We start from the raw sequence: 24,173 nt of genomic DNA, 5'->3' as shown, positions 1-24,173 counted from the left end.
TCCACCACTTCTATTTTGTTCTGCGCTCTTAAACACATTTCCTTTTTCACTAACAAAACACAAAATACTGCAGATGCTGGAAATCTGAAACAAAAACAGAGAGAGCTGGGAAAACTCAGCAGATCAGGCAGCATCTATGGAGAAAGGAAAGTGAGTCAATGTTTCGGGTCCACGACCCTTCGTCAGAACTTCGTCAGAACTGACGAAGGGTCGTGGACCCGAAACGTTGACTCACTTTCCTTTCTCCATAGATGCTGTCTGACCTGCTGAGTGTTCCCAGCTCTCTCAGTTTTTAATTCTTTTTTCACTGTTTCTTTGTTTCTCCCCTGGAGATGTCGATTCAGGCTGGGATAAAGTTTCATGGACACTGGCCATTATCCACTAGATTGCTCTTGTGATCATTCTTCACGTGTGATCCAGGAAAAGGGACACTAACCTGAGTGAAGGGGGCTATATAAGTGCAAATTGTTGGTGTTGTTAAACAAAAACTTTAGATTGTAAGAGGAAGAAAGTCTGAGAGGTTGTAGGATGGAGAAAGTCTGAGGGAAGTAAGATGATCCAGTTTTGAGATTTGGGAAAATAATGATTAACATTTGAGATCAATTATTCTGGATTTAAATATAATGGAGAAGAAAAAGTATGCAGAACATTTTATTTGTTGCTTGAGAGAACAACAGATTAGCAATGGCCATTGCAGTATTAATTAAACAGTGAATAGAATAATGCTGTACAGGAATGGTTGTGATGGAGAGAAAAATAAGGCCAGAAATGCATGCTGTCCAAAAGACAGGTAGTTCTGTGGGCTCATTGATGATGTGTTTCTCTATCTGATTTATATACATCATGCTGATATTCAATGGCCTGACTGAGAAATATATTTCTGAAGTATGTTTAACTAGGGCCCAAGGCTTTCATCCTTCGGTTATGTATCGGTACACTGATTCCTTCAGCATTCCCATAAACTTCAGCAATTCAACTCTCTGGAGAACGTTATTAGGTATTGCCATTGCTTTCAGTGGGAATTCACAGTCACCTTTGGCTATTTGGGGAAAGTTAATAAGCAGCTTCTTTATATGACAAACTGTTTACTTAAGTAAGTGGGGTGCCAATTAGTTTCCAGTCACACACACTATAAGTATTTAGCACAAAGGATGAAATGGTATGAGGGATTTATTAGAGCAGAAACAGATGATGAGCTGCCAACAAATTGCCTACGAAATATCCACAATTATGGGGAGTTGGGTGTAAGCACTGAGACCGCAGTTTAATCTACGGGTTCAGAAGTTTGAACCTCGAGGATAAATTACAGCATTTTATTCACTCTCTGTCATATATTATTCCTTTAATTTTCTGGTCTAACACAGATGAAGACAATGACCATTAAGAGTACTCCTGAAATTTCTTCGAGGACTGTGAGAGCCTATTACTGATTGCTATACTGCTGAGCTCTTAATTCTTTTATAGTAATAACAATAATAATCCTTGCATTGCCTCAAACATCTCAAAGTGCTTCAAATGTCATTGTCTTCACATACAATGATATTGTTGTCACTGTGATTTTTTCAGACTTGAAAAAATACCAATACTACAACCAATGTGCTGATTAACATATGATTTGAGCATAAAATCAGTGTTGTTTATGTTTGGGCATAAATTACATCTTGTCTATCTGTGGATTGTGCATTTCTACTATGAATATACACCAACAATAACAACATAATTATATTTGTAAAGTGCCTTTCAACATCTGGAGGATGTCCCAAGGCGCCGAATTAGATAATATAATGTATCTATTGGACTGTTTCAGAAGTTCATAATCACAGTCAACTGAGATTTTCGAAGGGAAGAAAGATAGATGGTTGGTTGGTCGGTCGGTCGGGAGGTAGATAGAGTTCTGCTTCTGTTCAAATTACCAAATATTGTGACAGACACCAAACATCTTTTAGCCTATTCCCTCTAGGAATTAATTCCATTGTTTTAATATTTTCCTTTTCTAATTGGTTTCAATTCCCATGAGATTTTTTTGAACAAAAGGCTTGATGATTGTCAAACCAGGAAATAAACTTGCAGAAAGTATGGTAGTTATTAGTGCCGCTTTATCACTGAGATTGCTGGGTTTAGGAAAGCTAATACATAACATTCTCACTTTGCTCAGTGCCTGTGTGAGGCCCTTGCTGAAAGTTATGTGGGTCTGAGGTCATTTTTAGCACCACATGTGAGTTTCCAGAAACTCACTATTGAATTTCATCCCCTGAAATCCTGGCAACACACAGAGCAAGAGAATTAACCTAATAATGGAAAAGTAGAAATTAATTGTGATTTGCAGCGAGTAATTTTAAGTAGATTCCATTTCTGTCAGAATGTTCTTAATCGCTGATGTAAATTCTAACTTGAAATAAATCGCCACTAATCTTTTGAAAACAAAAGCCTCTTAGAAAAGTCAACTTTACACAACAGTGGTTTTTCATCAGCAATTTTCTATACCAATTTTCCCCCTCCATTCCTCTCCTGAAAGTGTTTGATTCCCTTTTCTTTTCACTAGGTTATGGTTCCACTGCCCCGGGCACCTCCTGCCACTTAAACAAAAGTGGCTTATATTCAAGTGTGAGTCTTGATGGTAAGTGTCAATAATAATAATAATCCTTGCAATTGGTATAGCACCTTTCACATTGGGAGAACATCTCAACGTGCCTCACAGGATTTATTGTGAAGTGGAATGACTGTATTTGTAGGTGAATGCAGCATCTCAATTTCATACAGAAATGTCCCACAAGCAGCCATGAAACGATCAATTTTGTTTGGGGGAATTGTTTACCAGGAAACCAGAAGAAACTCCCTTCTCTTTTTGAGTAGTGCCATGGGCTCTTTAATATCCACCTGAACAGATAGACGGAAATGTCATCTGAAAGACGGCACCTTCAACAATGCAACACACCTCCACCGCTGCATTGGATGGACAGCTTAGATTCTGTGCATCCAGGTCCCAATAAGAGGCTTGAATCCACAACCTTCTAACTCAGAGATGAGAGTACTTCCACCTGAGCCAAGCTGACACACATCTTGTCCTTAAGTCCTTGTCGTGGAGTCCTGTGGCTCAGTGGTTAGAGCACTCGCTTTGCAAGTGAGAGACCTGAGTTCAATTCCAGGCAGAGGGCGAAACCTTGGGCAAGTTTCCTTACTCCACACAGAGCCTAATAATAATCCCTCCAAAACTAAAAACAATAATAAATTGGTCATTTTCAATCTACGACTGTTTGTGGGACATTGCTGTGCGCAATTGGCTGCTGCGTTCGCCCACATATATACAGTCAATTCACTTTACAGTGTATTCTGTGAAGCGCTTTGGGATGTCCTCCCGACGTGAAAAGCGCTATATCAAATGCAAGGATTATTATTATTAACAAATACATGCATCTCAAAGCAGGATTAGTGATCAAGAAAGTGAACCTTAGCTAATATCTGCCCCTCCCAAGCCCCGGAATCTTGACAATTGCAGCAGTTTAAGGGCATCCTGGCTGAGATCAACTAACTCAGCACAGAGCAGGGATCCAGCAAGAGATTGTGAGAGTCTGTGCGGCTCAGCTATTCGTTAAGGCACCGGAGAAATAATGCACACAAGATTCCATTAGAAAATGAATACATAAAATGATGCTAATCCTTTTTTTGGTTAGCTGGATGTCTGGCGCATGCGGAAACCCATCACCACGCTTAAGAGCATCCAAACCAAGCAAAGAATTTGGTACCTACACATGGAAATCCCAGAGGTAGATTGTTGGAATAGAATGCACACTCTCTCGCTGGAGGGATGGATCCTTCTTACTTAATTCTGGAAAGTAATAGGTGCAGGTTGGCAAGAGCCAAGACTTGCCAGACCAGCAATAACAATGGCAAGCTATGCGGTTTTAGCTGCTTAGATTCCAGCAATACCCCAGGGCACACTCTATGTTGCTACTGGTTGTAGTTCTGCCCCTCAAGCCACCAGTAAACTGTTGATCAAATGATCCCAATCCAGGTCTGCAGCCCCGAGTGTGCCCTGGGACATTGCTAGCGTCTAACCAACTAAAACTGCATAGCTTGCTATTGATATTGCTGTCAGGCAAGCTTTCCTATTGCTTGTCCGGCTAGGGCCACCCAACCTGTTACGGCTTTGGCTTGCAGGTTAACAGGAACTAAGGGGACTGAATCCCTGCCCCCCGTGACTGGTCTGCACTAATCCTAACAGGACAGGCAGCTGTTCCTTACTGCAAATGCACTGTAGAAAGAGATATGAAGAGCTCCCTTCAATCGNTTTTTAGTGAATGCTATCCAACTGCCCACAAATATACAATCAATTCACTTTACAGTGTGTTCTATATATTTTATAGATTTCATATATTTTATTCGCTAATTCACTACTTCAAACCCAGGGGAAAAGTTTTTTTCATTAAGACAGGCAACAACAACAACAATTTGCATTTATATCGTGCCTTTCACATGGGACAGAGTCTCGGAGCGAAAAGCTTTAAAGTGTAAGCAAATCGGGAACAATAAACAATTGGAGGGAATCCACATCCAATAGGAATTAACCATCAAAAACATTGTTCATTTTAAACCAGTATTCTACACTAAATTTTCCATAAGAAAAGGCATCAGTCATGTGGTTATAGAGGAAACCATACTTAAGAAGCTAAACTGTACGTAAACAGTTAATTGTAATAGAATTTAAATAATAGCATAGCGAAGGTTATGTTTAAATAGAGAACAATCACAGCTTCTCTAGTCTCTCCACATAAGTCTCTCATCCCTGGTACTATTCAGGTAAACCTCCTCTGCACCCTCTCCAAGGTCTTGATATCTTTCCTAAGGTGTGGTGCCCAGAATTGGTCACAATACTCCAGCTGAGGCCTAACCAGTGACTGTGACTTATAAAGGTTCATCAGAAATTCCATGCTTTTGTACTGTATGCCTCTATTTATCAAGCCAAGGATCCCATTATGCTTTTTTAAACAACAACAACCTGCATTTATATAGCGCCCCTCAAGCAGGGTAGCATCCCATTCTTTATCAACCTGCGCTGCCACCTTCAATGACCTGTGTATGTGAACCCCCAGATCTCTCTGCTCCTGAACCCCCTTTAAAACTGTACCATTCAGTACCATGACTATAACAGAGGCTAGAAAAAGAAATACACCTACTGTACTGTCGTCACTCTTTTTTCAGTATAATATGCTTTCGGACAAAACATCATCTGACTTTTTTTTGGTTGAGTTTTAATTATGAATCCTAGGGTGGAAACTGTCACTGTTAAAGTATTTATGAACACAATGTTCAAAGAAGGGACACAAAACACATTCAAAACACTTTACAGTAAATCCTGTGAAGCACTTTGGGATATCCTGTTCACATGAAGGGGCTATACCAAATGTAAAGATTATTACTATGGTACCACTGAGCTGGAATGCATTATTCTAGGTTATGCACATTAAATCAGTTTGGATGTTTAAAGGGAGCGAGGGACTTTGAACCATATGAAATATAAACGCTGTCATGGATTAGTTGGGTTGAATGACCTGTTCCCGTGCTATAAATGCTATGTAAAGCCCTGTGACTGGTGAAGAATTATGAAATCTGTGCTCCTAGCACAGAAATATGATTTTCCTAGTTGTTCGGCCTAGACCAAAGTCTATGTACAAAGTATTCATGTGTTCATTTTCTGTAAATTTTCAGTCATGTGTCTTTCAGTATAAAGTACTCACGCTGAACCTTCAAGCGCTAAACTTTTTATATACTTCTGTAAAGAACAAATCTGGAATCGCACTTGGACTGCACATGCTTCCAAGCTGCTTCCCCCTGCTATAGAAATGTCCAGCAGAGAGCATCAGGGAAGAGTTCATTACTTGTGTTTATTCCCATAATCATTGATAGACCTAATTACCTTAGCCAAAGGAAGTATGCCATGCATAAACATGGTTTGCTATGAGGACTCGCTAGCTCCCAGCTGGGAGTACAGCAAAACAAGGCATACAATTACCACATTCTTAGTTTCTACTGACAATTTCTTACCAGTAGCCTTTAAAATAGACCATAAACATTCAGCGGAATATGAATAAAAATAAGTTTGTTGTTACATATTTTAAATTGCGAATTAATTAGGTAGAAAAATGCAGTGTTCTGGAATCTGTGTTCCAGGGCCTTGAGACGTCCTGCTACCGTGAAAGGTGCTGCGTAAATGTAAATTTGTTGTTGAAAATTTCCCCCTCTATCTAAATATTTGCCACTGGTGTGACTCACCCCTCTTTGACTTAGGCACAATGGTTACAACTGGAGCTGGTTCCAATATCTTCATCTTGGTTTGCTGCTAGAAGCCACGGGTCTTGTTCCGGTAAAAGATATTGTCGCGTCACAGGATACTGGGTGCGAAAACAGTAATGGTAGCTCTGAAAGCTTCAGCTTCAAATTTTTTTTTTCCACAGTTGACGGTGAAGTTAATATCCTGTGAATCTCTGTAAAATACTATTCATCCTGGGCCATGCAATTAATATTTGTGTGTCTAATTTTTAAATTCATATTTATGGAACAGTTAACTGTGAAACAACAGTTTGCAAATACACAGCAAATGTTACTGTCAGTTAGGGTTTGTCCTGCACATTTTATGTTTGAGTGGCAATAGCTATTTTAGATAGATAATATCTATTTTATGATAGATAAAATATATAATGGAACTTCATTCTAAAAATAATATTAAAAATAAATTAAAATACTTTTGTGTGTAAATATTAACCGACATACAGTAATGTAAGGATTTATTTGGTATGCCACCTTTCAAGTCAGGAGGACATCTCAAAGCGCTTAACAGAATTTACTGTGAAGCAGAGTGTCCGTGTGTTTATGGGAAAATGCGGCAGCCCAATTACGCACAGCAAAGTCCCACAAACAGGCATGAAACAAATGATTAATTTTATTTGGGGGATGGTTGGTCAGGACATCAGAAGAAACTTCCTTCTCTTTTTGAAAAGTGCCATGAGATCCTTAATGTCCACCTGAACAAGTAAATGGGACTTTGGTTTAACATCTCACCTGAAGGCACCTCCAACACTGCAACACACCCTGGCACTGCAATGGAGTATTACCTTAGACTCTGTGAGATCAAGTCCTGATATGACTTCTGATTCTGAGGCGAGAGTGCTACCAACTAAACCAGACTGGCACACAATGCAATATAAAATGATAAGGCAATTGATTTATGAAGTTTCAGACATAAGGGAAGGTTTGCAATATACCTTAAGGAATTCCTTGTGTTAAGTAACGTGACCAACATGCTAAGCAAGAGTGCAAATATTGGTGCGTAGTATTTGCTTAAGTGCTCGGTTTTCCAGTTTAATTAGTGGCATTGGACCAATGAGATTTACTTAGTTATAGATTTGACATTTGCTTCCAATTTTTCACAAAGGTCCAATTGCTACAGAATTTCTGGATCAAGTTGTACATGAATAAAGCACAGTTGTGGCTGTGTTTTATTTCTCTTCAGACTGACAAACTTCCACTGTAATTGCGTATAGTATGGAGACTATTTCCTCTGTGTCACAGACAATAATAATTACTTGGCAGTGAAGCATAACTTTTTAATTATTAGTTTGGAAAGTTTGCTAAGTATGGTTGACACAGCTGGGAACACAACTTTTTTTCTGTAATGCTCATTAACACCACAAAAACTAATAGACTTACTTTACTACCTTCTTCTCATGCAACTAAAATTTTCTTCAATATATTTATATTTTAATGTAGTCAAATTTAAGGTAGTGCATATTGGAATAAGAAATTGTAATTTGGGAGTCGAATATAATTCATAACAGGAAGAGGGACTCTGAGTTGCAAATAACCACTTAAAAAGGAATTGAATAAACAGTTGAAGAGAGAGAATATAAAAGGGTATAAAGAAAGAGTAGAGATTTGGGATGAATTAGCTTAAGTGGATTTGCTAGTACCATGTTAATTGGATGAATGTCCTTCTATATTGTAATATAGATGTGAATCGCACAGGTGTGGCAGTCTAATAGAATTTAGACCTAGAACAGTGTCTCTCTATCAGTGTAACATACTTCCCATTACTGGTTGGAGTTCCTACTATTGGTGACTTGGGAGTCCCTCTTTGCTACTATTTTATGAATACTGTGTTTTCATCCCCAGGTGTACAACATCAAGCATTATCCATTCACAGAAGTGAAGCGGGTACAGAATTTGGCGTGTGATTAATGATCATTCACTCTAGGTTTTTGGTCAATGTGAAGCTAATGTCTACGAAGCTAATCAAAACTGTTGGAAAAATGTGATGTTTCTTAATTATCAAGTGTGTATGATTCAGGTCTTAATTCTGAGATTTGAGATAGATGTGAGTAAACTTTTTGAATTCATCCAGACCTCTCGTCCAGTGACAGACAGAGAGGGTTACAAAGATTTACCAAGACTGTACAGCACAGAAACAGGCCACTAGGCCCAATGAGTCCATGCTGTGTTTATATTCCACATGAATCTCCACCTATTCCTTACTCCCTCCCACACCCTTCTATTCCCTCATGTGAAGATCTAGCTTCCTCTTGAACACATCTATAGTATTTGATTTAACCTCCGCTTCAGCCAACAAATTCTACAATCTCACTACTGCGTGAAGTAGTTCCTCCTAACTTCTCTTTTGGATCCTCTAGTTGCTGTTTTATATTTGTGTCCCCTGGTTACAGACTCCCCAACCAATGTAAATAGCTATTTATGTTAACCTTATTGATCTCTTTTATAATTTTAAACTCTTCCAAGAAGCAGATAGAGAAATAACCAACAAGTTGCATTTATATAGCGCCCTTCACAGTATGTTTCGGAGCACTGCACAGTGGCAGGGAGAAGGAGGAAAGGAAAGTGACCATAGGTAAGGTCAAAGAGGGAGGTCTTCAGATGGGATATAAAGATATCCCAACTGAAAGAAGGAGTAAGGTTTGAGGCAGGGAGTTCCAGACCTCAGAGATGTAAACAAACAGACCTGAAATCCTCACTGGTTTTGTATCCAAACTGAATCCCAATTACAATAATCCTAGCATTATGTAGCACTTTTCAAGTCTTCTAGACGTCTCAAAATGCTTCACAGAATATACTGTAAAGTGAATTGACTGTATACTTGTAGGTGAAATTAGTGCAGAGATTGGGTTCCCTGTCACATTTGCCTATTAATACAAAAGTAATTAACTGGCCTAATAAAGATTAGATTTCTATCCCTCAAACAATGTTTTATTTAAAATGAACAGATAGCTCACACAGCTTAAAACTGATGTCTGCTTTACTTTGCTGCAGTCGAAGAACTAATCAAGGATACGATTTTATAGTGGTAGCTCTACAAAGGAAAGTCACTGCTTGACATTGGAAGACAAAGTAGCTGAACCTGATCCAATAAACATTATAGTTGACTTCAAATCTTCTAATGTTCTTCCAACCGGCCTTTACAAATATAGGTCAGCAATTCACAACCTGTCATTTTCACAATTACTTTCAGAAACAATTAGAGCAGACGTCTTATTGGCTTAGTCAGTTGCCTTATATTTTATAAATTAAAATGTATTGAAAAAATTGGATTGAAAGTTGAAATCTTACTGCTACTACTTAAAATACCTCTGTACCTTTGTCTGCCCTACCTGCCATCATCGGCTGTTTTTTTTCAGTCTATCTGCCCCCACTCTCTGGAACTCCATCCCAGAGTCCCTCCAACTTGCTCTTTCGCTCACCTCGTCCAAGGTCCGTCTCAAGACCTACCTCTTTGTGATATCAGTCCTCTTTTCCCTCCTCACTCCCACCCCTCTCTGCATCCCTCTTGGCTCCCTCCCCCAGCTCAAGTGCCCAACCAGTACTGTTAAACACTGGCTGGGTACCAAGTGCCTTTCACGCAACATCCTCCCGATGTGAAAGGCACTACATTTATACTTAAATTTGTATTGGACTGTACAGTTCTTGAGCAATAGTGAGCTGTTTTTACAGGAAAATACAGAAGAAATATACTTGGAAACAACACATTTTATGATTCAAGTTGTTGACAGTGCTTTGTTTTATTGTAGAAAATTATAGGTCTGCAATGTATTATTTTTAGCTGGCTCTCTTAACCTCCACCCACCCAGAACTGCTGAAAGGAAGCATTACTGTATAAGATTTCCCAGTGTGCTCACTGACAAACTACAACAATAATACATTCTGTAACCAACAAAACACCAGCTGCAACTTTGCATGATGGTAAAGCACACATTTATTATTAGGTGTTCCAAAATGAAATTTCTCTCCCTTTTTTCAAGTCCCGCCTGAAAACCTTGCTCTTCAACCGTGCTTACGGCCACCTCCCCCCAGCCCTCCCACGGCTCGGAGTCAGGTTCCACCACTGTTAAGTGCTCTGAGATGCTGCTCTGCATGGAGGGCACTATCTATATAAGTGCAAGTTATTGTTGTTTAAATATTTTAATAATTCTTAGTTAATTGCAGTTACCGGTGATACAGGACAGCATTGCACTGGTTGGATAATAATACACGGCAGACCTATTTGCAAACTAGTGGATGGAAATATATAAATTAACTGAATGCTATCTTCCTCTAAATGTTCCTATATGCAGTATTGTTTGGGTGCTTTTAAAGATAATAGTAATTTGTATCTTTGGCCAGTAAATTTCTTTGTGCCAGAGTACTGGCAGTTCACAATTTCTTGTCGTATTATCATTCACTAGTGGGAGTTAGTTAACAGCAGAAACATCAAGACATCCAATAATTACAGTAACATTGGAAATGGCAGTCATTAATTGTTCAGCACAAGCTCTAGAGTTTACCACTGGCATCATTAGATCCATCAGTTTGGCTCAACTGGTAGGATTCTCACCTCTGGATCAGAAGGTTGTGGGTTCAAGCCCTAACTTTTAAGCCTCAATTTCACAGTCTTGGATGACACTGATACTATATTGGGAGAGTTGAAATGTTGGTGATGCTGTCTTTCAGAGGAGATGTTGAAACCAAGGTCTTATTTGGCTATTCAGATGGATATGTAAAGTTCTCATGGATTTCTCAGAAAAACAAATGGAGTTTGTCCTGGTGTCCTGACTGTTAACTCTCCGGATAAATTGATGTTTCTTTGGCAACATGGTTGCCATATTTTTCTACAAAAGAGCAAGTCACTAAACTTTTGAGAGCAATTATCTGTGAGTTTTGATTTTCCACCATGATAAGGCATTACAACAATGCATTTTTTTCATCAATTTCTTAAAGTAATTTGGGAATAACTAAATTGGCTTTAATACTGGCAGAATACTGAAAATGGGGAGGGCTTGGATTTCAAAGAGAACTCAGTGGATTTTTCCTAGTGTTTTTTTATATGACTTACACAATATCAAAGGTGTTCACATGTGAGGTGGCACCTTTTATGAATTTATTCCACCAACTAAGAGTGTTGACTATCCTCCTGTCGATGGTCAATGACCTCAGCTAGGTATAAGCACAATGGTTGGCCAGATGAACCAAAATGCTTTTTCCCTGTCCTGTACAGTCTTATGCTCCCTTGTAAATGGCCACAGTCCATCCATCCGGAGTCTGAATTATGAGTCACAAAAGTATTAGTAAATAGTCAACCTTGGATTCATTGTGTCCAACTCTTGTTGCATTTCCCCTTGGAAGTCAGACCTGAGATATACCTGTGCATTATATTTACATTCTACGTCATGATGTTTTTGGTCATATGCTTACAGCATGTGCCTGCTTTGTGGAATCATTCTCTCGGTTGAGTACCTTGACTGCTGATATATTGCCTTGTTCATTCCCTTTTTTATGCTTGGGTTACGCATTTGTACCAATGTGTTGTGTGCGTTAAAACTACAACATAAAAATAGATTGAAACTAAAGATTGATTTCATGCCAGGGGAGGCAACGAGCAAAGGCTAGACTCTTTCCCCCTCAGGAAAGGAGCAATGAGGAGCATGTGAGAAATTTCAGTTCACCTGAGGATCTTGCAACAGTTTGCTCAAAAGCAGCAATGGCAGAAGCTTGGAAACAGGTCACCTGTCTGCACTTTTCAAGGGAATGGTTCATAGCCAGGTAACACCTGAATAAGCAAGGGAAAAGGACACATAAAAAAGGAAAGTGGGGGGACTGATTGGCAAAGCAGTGTGATTGTAACAGCAGGTTGTGTGTTCCTTCTAGGTAGCTGGAATAATCTGCACTATAATTTTTAAGCCAATGTTGTGAGTCATTAGCCACTGGAGAAATTAAAGAAGAATTATGTGAACTCACTGGGGCTTTACGGTTTTGCAGCCTTTAATATTTCTCTGAGCGGAGCCAAATTTCATCGTAGACTCAGACTTTGCTGCTATGAAATAGAAATTAAGCTTCAGAAAAAGAGAACAACAGCTGTGGCCCATGTGACAGACGGTATTGCTTTTAAAACTATCATGATGCTGAAAGCTGCACGAAAGGGGATATTCAATATCCACTGTATTGCGTTTGACTACCTATTTCTCAGACTGCAAAGGGCATCAATACTGAATATGTGCGCTCTCTTGCTACGTGCGCTAGGCAGACAGCAAATCAATTCTGACTAGTAAAAGAGTTAATGATTTAAACATGTCTTGGCTCTAACAAACCCTAAAGGGCAGCATGATCCTAGCTGGACAAGCAGTGCGATAGCTTACCAGACAGTGCTTTCAATGGTAAGTTATACTGTGTCAGCCAATTAAACTCCAGAGTACCTCATTGCGCACTATGGGATACCCAAGCCTTGGTTCTTGTCAAGCTGCACTTGATACTCCCCGGAATTAGGTAAGCTTAAGACTTTTCATTGGGGTTTTCTCTTGTCATCCAGACGTGCCATGAATGAGGCGAGGAATCTATGATGAGGAATTTAGTGGGAAATATATGACCGAGAATAGTGGTATACTGAAAAATATTGTTTTCTTTAACTGGGCTAGTAATTCTCCTGGTTGTATTAGGCTTGAGCAATATCTATATAATATTTTGGAGTCCAAGATCTATATTCTGGGCTTGATGCAACAGTGTTATACATGACTGAAGACTGACTGCTTTGTGTTGAGTTTCCATTAATTCATTTCATGCAGAATACAAAGCACAGCCAAACAGATATTGCTGTGTTGGAACCATTAGACCCATTTTACTGAATGGACTTGAAAAAGCACAGCTGCTGCCTAATTGGCATGAGAACTGGAAAAAATGCCTCGGGACGTGAGGCTGGGAACCCCCCATACATCACACTGACCCAGGAGACCTCTGCTCTGACACAGGATCACGGCAAAGTTGAGTTCATGCAGGTTGACAACCCATGTATGGGATTTCCTGCATGAGATGAACTTTATGTCTCAAGGTACTTACTTCTGGCTTTCAGTTTGAGCACTATTTTGACTCCATTGCCCACTAGTAGATGCTGAAATACAGTGACTTGCATCGAGATGGATGGGAAGTGGAAAGGAGTAATGATGAAAAACATGGCCAAGGTCACTGCTTCTAGAGCATTTCTCAGTCACTTGTCTGTCAGAAAATACTGAAGTACATTTTCGCAGGGAACAGCAGCATATGCCATTAAAATATAAAAATAGTACTACTATATCTGGGACAGCTTTGTTTATTACGGATTAAAGATCCTCTTTGAAGTTTTGTCTCCTCTCCCGCACCAGGCTCCATGACCCTATGAGCCCCATCCTCGCCCAACTCCACTGGCTTCCCATCACACAGAGAATACAGTTCAAGATCCTGGTCCTCACCTTCAAAGCCCTCCATGGTCTTGCTCCCGCCTACCTCTGCGACCTCTAAACCCCCTATCATCCTGCTCGCTCCCTCCGCTCAGTAGGCTCCGGCCCGTTTCATGTCCCCCGCCTCGCTCATCCCACTATTGGTGGGCGGACCTTCTGCCATTCTGCCCCCACCCTTTGGAAATCCATCCTGCAGTCCTTCCGCCTCATCCCCTACCTTGCTTCCTTCAAGTCCCATCTCAAGACCCTCCTCTTCGATCATCCTGCTTCCCCCCCTGCCATCCATCCTCCCCAATCCTGACCACTAGCTCGGGTCCAAAACTCTGTTGTCCTCCCAACGTGAAGGTGCTATACAAATGTAATTTTATTGTTGTTGTTTATCTGGGGTCAGAGATCAAAGAGAACTTTACAGATTAAGAAGAGACTTTTTTAGCACACATGAGTTGGTAGAAGAATTCTCAGCAGGAGAACACAACAACCCCCAGGGGAAAAGCCAACTCCAGGAACAGACCAATTTCCTTGCAGTAACAATTTGGGGCTTTGAGTATATTACAATTCAGTAGCTCGTATGTCAGTCTGGCTCAGTGGTAGCACTCTTGTTTCTGAATCAGAAGACTGTGGGTTCAAGCCCCATGTCGGGACTTGGATTTGTGTAGTCTAAGCTGACACTCCATTGCGGGGTGGGTATTGTTGGAGATGCTGTCCTTCGGTTGATATGTTAAATCAAAGCCCGTTTGCCTGTTCAAGTGGATGTTAAAAATTCCAAGGCATTATTTGAACACAGAAGGGAGTTTCTCCCGGTGTCCTGGCCAACAATCCCCCAAATAAAATTAATCATTTTTATGACTACGTGACCCTATCACTCCCACCCCCACCTGGCTCCACAGGCTCCCCATCCCCCAGAGAATAGTTCAAAATCCTTGTCTTCAAGGCACTCGATGACCTTCCTCCTTCCTACCTCTGTGACCTGCTAACCCCATATCAACCTGTTTGCTCAGCATGCTCCGGCCTGCTTCACGTCCCCCGCCCAGCTCTCCCTGCCATTGGCGGTCAGGCCTTCAGCTTTTCTGCCCCCACCCTTTAGCACAACATCCTACAGTCCCTTTGTCTTGCTCCCTCGCTTGCCTCCTTCATAGCATGTCTCAAAACACTCCTCTTCCACCGCATATTCGCCCGCTGTCCTACCCCTTCCCTCCCTGCCCGCCACCACGTCCCACCACCCCGATCCTAACCCATTGCTCGGGTCCAGATCCCTGACTGTCTAGTGTCCAGTGACATCCTCCTGACGTGAAAAGCACTATACGTATTTTTGTACTTGTAGACTCTTAAGAAAACATCTTCTTATACTTGCAGACTGTTAATGGCCCTGATCAACTTGCAGAGTCTAGCATTAAACATGGTAAGTGAAATTGTATCCTAAATCAACATTATTTTCTAACATTTCAATGAAATGTGTATGATACCACTGGTAGCGTTGGAAAGCTGATTGTAATCCTTTGACAGCTGAAACAGAATGGTGGCATTTTAAAACACTTAAAGGAGCACTGTCATCAAGAGTTTTACTCTTGAAAACTTAGTTTGAATTGCCAGCATGATTACCAGCATACTGTTTACAGACAATCTGAGACTGTTGGAATCGATTCAACGATGTAGCAACAAATGTGTGGAAGGTGGATCGACCCGCTCCCTCCCCCAGAGAGCACTCTATGTCAGGCATTGCTGGTTAGTAGAATATCATATTTTTTACAAAACAAAAAACCTCAAGAGAAGAGTAGCTGGTATTTCCCCAATCGGCAGTTGTAAAGCCACAATCTGTGAGCCAGAAATCCAATACAACTAGCCTGGTTTATGATATTGCCATTATGGGGCCATATATCCAGTGCATTTAATGTGATAAATATTGAATGGACCATAAGATTTGCTTTGATAAAACTGTTTGTTGAATAGTTTTTATTACTGGTAGGTTCACCCAGAATGTTCCAGATGAATGGGTTCATTGCAAGTGGAATAAATTGCCCTTTATTTTCCTCTCTTTACTCAGAACATTCTCGGTGCTTGTCCTTTCTGCGCTCAAATATTAACCAGCCGGATCTCGAGTGTTGTTCAATGGGCTGCAGTGGGAGTATCTGATGTTTAACTGAAGCTTCAGCTGCTAGCTCAGCCCTGTTAATAGTCCCACTCCAGGGCTTCTTATGTGCAATCTGTGGCAGATGACATAAGATCAGGTCCCCGGGGAAGGGTGAAGCAAGCGGGGAGGGGAGAAGCCACGTAGGAGAGGAAGAGGTAATAGGGAAGGCGAAAGGGGGAGATCAGACTCAATATTGTTTTACTACAATTTAAATCTACAATTCTTCCACAAATGGAAGTTGAATAAAAGTAATATTACTCACTAGTATTAGCCAATTTATAAAATATAAATACATTATGTTTCATTTCTAGGATATTAGCATCTAAATGCTCAATACAATATACATTTTATATAGCACATTTCATTCCATGAGGACTTCCAAAAGTGTATTCAAGGTGTTAAATGGGCACCTGAGCTGATGGATGAGACGAGAAAGATGACCGAATGTGCAGTCAAAGAGGTAAATTTTGAGATCGAGCTTTAAAGAGGGGAAGAAGGAAACAAGTCGGAGGGAATCGGGATAAAGTTCTAGAGAGCTTACGCAATGTGGCTGGCAGCACCAATCTTAATTTATAATAAAAGTAATAATCCTTGCATTTGGTATAACATCTTATCATATTGTCGAGATGCCTCAAAGCTCTTTGCAAGATAACAATAATAATCCTTGCAATAATCCAGGATTTTACTGTGAAGTGTGGTGACTTGTGCATGTGTAGGCAAACGAGACAGTCAGTTTGTGCGCAGCAGTATCCCACAATCAGCCATGCAGTGAGTGATCAATTATATATGGGGGATTGCTGAAATTGTTGGAATTTGCTGAGATCAAGTAACTCACCACAATACTGTATTTTGTACTCTAGATCTTCCTAGGTTATAAATTTGTCCATGAGCAGTGGTTGTGTAAATTGTAACTAGCAACTAGCTGCCCCATTTTTTAAAACCACCTTACACTAAATTCTGTTTTCCAGCTAAATTAGTGCATTGGAACTCAGGGAGGATTCAATCGATCATCTCTTTCTCTGAGTGGCAGATTCCAGTTTTGGATTTCCATTTTCCTGTGATGACAAATCCAAAATAATAATAATAATAAAAATAAACCTTGCTTTTGATATAGCACCTTTCACATTAGGAGGACATCTCAAAACCCTTCATAAGATTTACTGTAAAGTGCAGTGACATCACTGCACAGGAGTGTCACCCTAGACTACGTGAGTTCAAAGTCTGGCGTGGGATTATCCAGAAGTTTAGATTGTGCTGAATGTCTTATGCAGATTTGCACAGTACATTGGGGCACAAACATAATGCATCGCTCTTGTATGCTGTTTACTGTTATTATTAATTGTGGTGAACAGTATTGGGGGATTTTCTTCCCTTTTCAGGAGGGTTTCTGTGTTTAAGTCCCAGAGACACCCCAATGTGTGGGACCTTAACTTTGAGATCAGGCAAGACTTTTTAATCTCATGGCCCAAGAGCATACTTATTATTAGGGATTGATCAGGACTGCTATAATTGAAGATACTGAAAGTTAGCCGTAAAGCATGTCAAGTTGCGCGAGTGAGGGCTACTTATTAGTGAATAATAGGTCTATTCTAATCTCATTAATCTCTGGAACTCTCTTCATCAATCCCTCCACCTTGCCCCCTCCATCCCCACTTTCAAATCCCGCCTAAAGACCTTCGTTTTTGATTGTGCTCATGGTCTCCTCCCCCCTCCCTCTCCCCCTGGCTCATTGTTAGACTCCGCCACTATCAAGCACTCCGGGATGCTACCCTGTGCGAAGAGCTCTATCTAAATGCAAGTTGTTGTTGTTTCACGTCAGTTCTGGGAAATGTCCTGAAATTCATCAATTGGGACTGCATAACAGCATTTGGATAAAAATGCACAAATCAGAGACGGTCAACACAGGTTTGCAAAAGGTCAATTATGTCTCAGAAATCTAATGGAATTATTTGGCGTAAACACAGAAGAGAATTGACGGACGTCATTGATATGGATTTTCAGAAGATATTCGACTTCACATGAAAGAATACTAGCTAAAATTACATTCATTTTAATGGAAGTGAATGCAGTATTGTTACACTACCACTTAGTGGATACTAATATTTTAGTAGACTAACAGCCTCTAAAACCCTACTGTTATCCTGTAACCACAGAGGAAGGCTATGATCTGACACCAGCAAGTCCAATGTTATGGGCTTAGCTCTCTGGATTTACTGTTGGGAGACAGCGGTGACGATAACAATGATGGCAACACAGATATCTGGGTCAATTTATTCCCGTAAATAGTGAATGGACGGTTTAAATTAACCTCAGTATCATTGTGCAGAATCCTGTCCCAATTTTAATAAAAAGTGTAAACTTAACTTTACCCACTGACCTGGATTTGCTGAATCATGCATTGGGTTTTGTTATGTATATTTCCCATCGGTACCCTGGTACAACCTCTTACTTGCCAGCAAGTACTTGAGTCAAATTGGAGAATCTAGCCTTTGCTACAGTGTGCCTTACTGTTGTGTATCTGCAAAAACTCACACGGCAATTACTAAACTCAGTATAAAACTAGTCATGTGAGTGGATGGCAGACTTGTTATTGTGGTCATATTGGAATGAACCTAACTGCTTCTTAAACTAGTTCAACAAAGAAAGGTATTAGGGAAGATAAATTGAGGAGCCACAGAATTAAAGATTTTGATGTAAAGGCTACAAATTTGGCAAGAAATAATTGATTCGTGAGAACTGGGATATACAAAGGTCAGTACATATTAAATGTCCTTTCAGCAATGTTGTGATGTCCCTCCAATACATTTTGCTTTTTCCAAATTTCTCCCTTCCTCTCTTTGAAAGGCAGTGACTAGGGCCAACTTGCAGGTGAGATAGGGAATCAAAGCTGCTCTTGTGTGCGTACGCCCCTTCCAATAAGGTCACTCAGAAATAGAAAGCTTGGATAATTTCTTCCATTTCTAAGCTGGGGACAATGAAGACAATTATTACTGGGCTGACCTCTGTGTTACTCTGGCTGGCATCCAGCCCACATTAATGTCTTGTAAGTGTTTCATGCAGATATGACAAGTCTATAATAGACATTTTTTTTCCACAAAAGCTAATTTCATTCCTTCTTACTGGTTAGTTAAGATAACCATCCTCAAATTTGATATGATTCATACAGCTGAAATACAACAGAATAGTAAAAAAAGATGTTATCAGTTCCCATGATTTCAATGAATGTCGTTCATATTCCCAGCTTCACTTAAGAAGTGACCAATGTAATTTATTGTCTGGAGCTGAGAGCCAGCTGAACAATTTTTCACTCAGTTAAGTTATAGTCGCAGTTAAAAGCGCTCATCATTGCAACCCTAATACCAGAATGATTACTTTGAAGTCAGAAATACTTGCCTTTGAATAATGCATTTACACAAGGTGCAATCCTTGACCTTCCCATTGCAAATACAGTACAGTAATTGGCTGCCGCGTTTCACCCACAAAATACACAGTCCCTACATTTTACAGTGTATCCTGTGAAGAACTTAGAGATGTCTTGAAGACGTGATAAAGCACTATATCAAATGCAAGGATTATTACAATTAGTAGTAGTAGTAAGTGAGAAATTTAATTTCTGGACCTCAGGATGTAGGAAACAGTGGTTCAGGCTGTGAGCCTGTTTGGCTCCAGCACATTATTTTAGAGTGATTTGAATTAAATTTACTTAGTGTACACTGGCAAATGTTATATTTAGATTTACCAGAGAGTGCCAAGGAATCACGGAAGTGTGTCAGCAAGCTGAATTTTAGGCGGCAGTAATAGTTTTTGTCTTCAAAAATCAACTTGAATCTTCACAAAAAGAATAAAAACATATATGAAAAAAATTAGTTACCACAATAAACCCACAGCACATCGGACTCCATCTCACGCTGATCACTAAAAAATGTGCTATTTCACTTTAATCAGTAAAAATAGTGAGCCATTCATTGAGCCTTTATATTTATACAGAGCCTAGATAAAGAAAGTTGAGTAGCAAGACCTCAGCAATTTAATCTATCTACAAATCTACCTGACTATGCCTAGGGCCACCTTACCAAACCCCCCCATTCTCCTTTGTTCAGTATCCAACTCCTTTTGTGAAGTGTACAATGTTATCCAAAATGAAGGGTGTTGTATAGAAACAAGTTGTTTTTGTTATCTTGCCTCTGTCTGAATAGCCTTTATTTGGAAATCTCACAGCAATCGGAGTGTTACCAAAATAGTATGCTTTGTGACTTAATAATAAATAATAATCCTTAGATTTGGATAGTGACTTTTAATGTGGAAGGATGTCCTAAAGCGCTTCACAGAATAAACACAATGTAGTGACTGTGTTTTGTGGGTGAACATAGAGAATTTTTTTTGTTCTGATGCTGTGATGATCCTAGGCTTTCAATGTAATTTCAGGGAATTTACTTTTAAACTATTCCCCAAACCAACATTGAAAGGTTGAGTTCTGCAGGATCAAGTACACCACTGATCGTCTGACTAGCTCCCAGCCAGCATTTGGACAGGATCATTTTAATAGCTTCTATGGTACTATATTCACAAAATTGGGGTTGCGATGGTTTGATGGATATTCGAATGCTTTTTCCATCCCAAAAATGATCACAGTCATAGTTTCCTGAATTAGACCAAAATGGGCCAATTTAGTTTACATCTGATGCAGGATTCTATTGTTCTGATCCCCCAGAGAGCAGGACAGGATATTGGCAGGGTTCAAATAACTGTGCAAACCGTTTGAGCTTCATTCTCAGAGATTATGGCTTCATGTGAACCTTTGGAGTATCGGAGGTTTGTTGCATCAGACAGTTTTGTATCACAATCCCACCTGTTGTTTAATCTCTGTCTTCTACTACAGAGGAATGTTACTATTCTCTCGTAATTATTTTATACTGTATATTGTGTTTGCATCAATGACAATTCTGAGTTCAAATTCACTGATTATTAGCTTTGGTTTACAGCATAAATTTCCTAACAGAGAAATAGACATTTTATATTGCTGATAGTCCTCAACTTTATAGCAGGTTCTTTAACACTATACTTTAAGTCCTCAGCCTTTGATCGTTCAAGCTAATAAAATAATACTTTTTTAAGAAAAGAAACACAGATCGCTGATTGCAGCCTCCCATATTAATTCTTTAATTATTCTGTCAACTGGGCCTTTGCTGACTAAGGTCTCCATTGTGATAACTATAAGCTAGAATTCAGCATTTGTACACATGCCAAAATGAATCATTTGAAGTGCATATATAAATGGTTCCATTCAAATATTGTAAAAAGAGAGAATGAGTTTTACATAACCAGACGTTTAAATTGTTATGGGAACAGAACGGATTTGAAGACAGATTTGCTATTTGGAGCCAATTTACTGTCCGCAGTGAATAGGAATGTCAGTAACCACAGTGCTCTGAAAAATCTGGCGTCCAGCTTTCAGGGACTGTCCGGTCTCTTTCTGGGTAAATAATGACAAACATCATCCTGGTATTCTCTCTGTTATCAATTAAAATTGAGGCTGGTTTCCTGGCAACACTCCACAGAGGATTTAATTTTTACCATTCACACAGGAGTAACAAATGAGTGAAATAATTACATAGCCCACAGGAACGGCAGTTTTCTCAAAGTTTCTTTCTCTTTCGCCCTCCCTTTCTCACAATATTAAAAGTGTGACACAATTATCTATAAAGATTTTTTTGATTTGACTGCTTTTCCCCTTTTTGTTAACAAAAAATTAGGAATTAAATAATAGTAATAACTATATCCTTACATTTGGTATAGCGCTTTTCATGTCAAGAGGTCCTGTCTCAAAGTGCTTCACAGGGTATATTGCAAAGTGGAGTGACTGTGTTTTGTGGGTGAATGCAATTAGCAGGTGGAATGTGACAGACGATCAGAAGCAAATTCAGTCTGGGCTGGGAGGAAGAAGCGAAAAGAAGAGCTTGTACAAGCATTTTGCCCACAAAACTTAACAATATATTCTGTGAAGGGCTTTGAGATGTCTCAATGTTTTGGCAAGGTGATATATCAAATGCAAGGATTATTATTATTAATGATTGGTAAGAAGTCAAGAATGTTCATAGTTATCAGCTGAGACCAGGAGTGACCGGACTCGACGTGATGCTCCCATGGTTGTAGAACCTGCTGATACTTGTCAAATCCAACATAGAAAGAATGGAAAAATGCCAGAGGGCAGCTGCTGGCCCTGGAACTGTACTCCAGCATGAGTTAGAGCCTTTAATAATAATCCTTACATTTGATATAGTTTGTTTCACATTGGGAAGATGTCTCAAAGTGCTACACTGGATGCACTGTAAAGTACAATGACTGTGTATTTCGTAGGCAAATTTTGCAGCCAATTTATCCCCAAATCATTCATGAAGTGAATGACCAATTTTACCTAAAGGAATGTTGGCAAAGTCCCCAGGAGAAACTAGGCATCTATGACAGCACTGTAATTGGAGTCTCAGCCTAGATCGTGAGTTCAAAGTACCGTTGTTAGGCTTGAACCCACAACCTTCTGACTCGGAGACAAGAGTTCTACCAACTGAACTAGACTGACACACAGACTTTGTGAGAGGAAAGGAGACAATTGAAAAGGGCAATAAACTTGGTTAGCTCAGAATGCGAGAATGACATTGTAAACAGAATGAAACACACTGAAATATACAATCAGTGGCCAGATGTCCCAATATATTTATTTGGAGAAAAGGCAACTCAATAATAATAATAATCCTTACATTCGGTATAGCGCTTTTCACATCAGGAGGACATGTTAAACACTTCACAGCATATAATTGCCTTGCAAGCGAGAGACCTGGGTTCGATTCTTGGCAGGGCAAAACCTTGGGCAAGTTTACTTACTCCACACGCCTAATAATAATCCCTCAAGAAAAAACAAAACAATAAAATTGGTCTCTTCAATCAATGACTGTTTGTGTGACACTACTGTGAGCAATTGGCTGCCGCGTTTCGCCCACAAATATACAGTAAATTAACTTTACAATATATTCTGTGAAGCGCTTTGAGACGTCTAGAAGACGTGAAAAGCGCTATATCAATTGCAAGGATTATTATTATAATGTGAAGTGTACTGATTGTGTATTTTTTTGGGGGGAAACGCATCAGCCAATTTGCACAGAACAATGCCATAGTTAGTTCTCCTTTTACAAGCTAGGCCAAATACAGTAGGGGATTGAAAGAAAAGCCATTGCTGGAGGCTGAATAACTGAGTAACACACAAATCTGTTTGAAACTATCTGAAAAATATCCATTTCCAAGAGCAAGGTTTTGCTGCTCCCTTGTGGACAACTCATGAATCACTTATTAACATATTAATCTCTCTTTCCCTGTCCGTCTCCTTTTCCATTTCTGATTTGTGATGCCCCTATTATTTTCTGACACTTAGATCTGCGATGCAATCCAACAGAGAACGAGATAGGCTGAAGGCCTGACTGCCAATGGTGGAACGGGCTGGGTGGGGGACATGGAGCAGACGAGTGCCTGCCGAGCAGAGGAAGGGGATTTGTTTTTAGAGGTTAGTGGATCGTAGATGTAAGGAGGAGCACAATCTTCCCACGGAGGGCTTTGAAAGTGAGAATGAGGATCATAAACTCGATCCTCTGAAGGATGGGGAGTCAGTGAAGCCGGGTGAGGACTGGGGTGATTGGCTCCTGGAGCTCTGGTACGGGAGAAGACACAAGCTGCAGATCTCAATGACATGAACAAAGTTCTGGGTAATCTGCAAAAGCTGAAATGGTGAACACGAGATTTAATAAATTGGTATCAGCACCCTATATTTAAAATGTTCTGATGAACTTTATAATACAGTAATTCACAATCCAGGTCCCCTGCCACGTTTCTGGGATCTGGAGTACAGCATGGACCCCATTCTGTCACATTGCGAACACTGTATCATCCATCATGTGAAGTGGGTGGAGAAACGGCACAATTATAGTAAAAGTTGTCCATTATAATAGTGGGACCTCTGTTATAACCTGATAATTTGAGTCCATAAATTCAGATCCCGAGTTATAATGGACCACATTATAGAGTGGTCTCTGGTCAGTGTCAGTGCCATCACACAGAGGATACAGTTCAAGATCCTGGTCCTCACAGTCAAAGTCCTCCATGGTCTTGCTTCCCCCTACCTCTACGACATCCTAACCCTCTACCACACTCTGCTCAACGGGCTCAGGCCTACTTCACGTCGCCCGCTTTGCTCGCCCCACTATCGGTGGGTGGACCTTTCGCCACTCTGCACCCACCCTCTGGAACTCCATCCCGCA

The sequence above is a fragment of the Callorhinchus milii genome, unplaced genomic scaffold (genome assembly GCF_018977255.1).
Source record: "Callorhinchus milii isolate IMCB2004 unplaced genomic scaffold, IMCB_Cmil_1.0 Scaffold4, whole genome shotgun sequence".
Lineage (NCBI taxonomy): Eukaryota > Metazoa > Chordata > Chondrichthyes > Chimaeriformes > Callorhinchidae > Callorhinchus > Callorhinchus milii.
Note: the sequence above shows the minus strand (reverse complement) of the source record.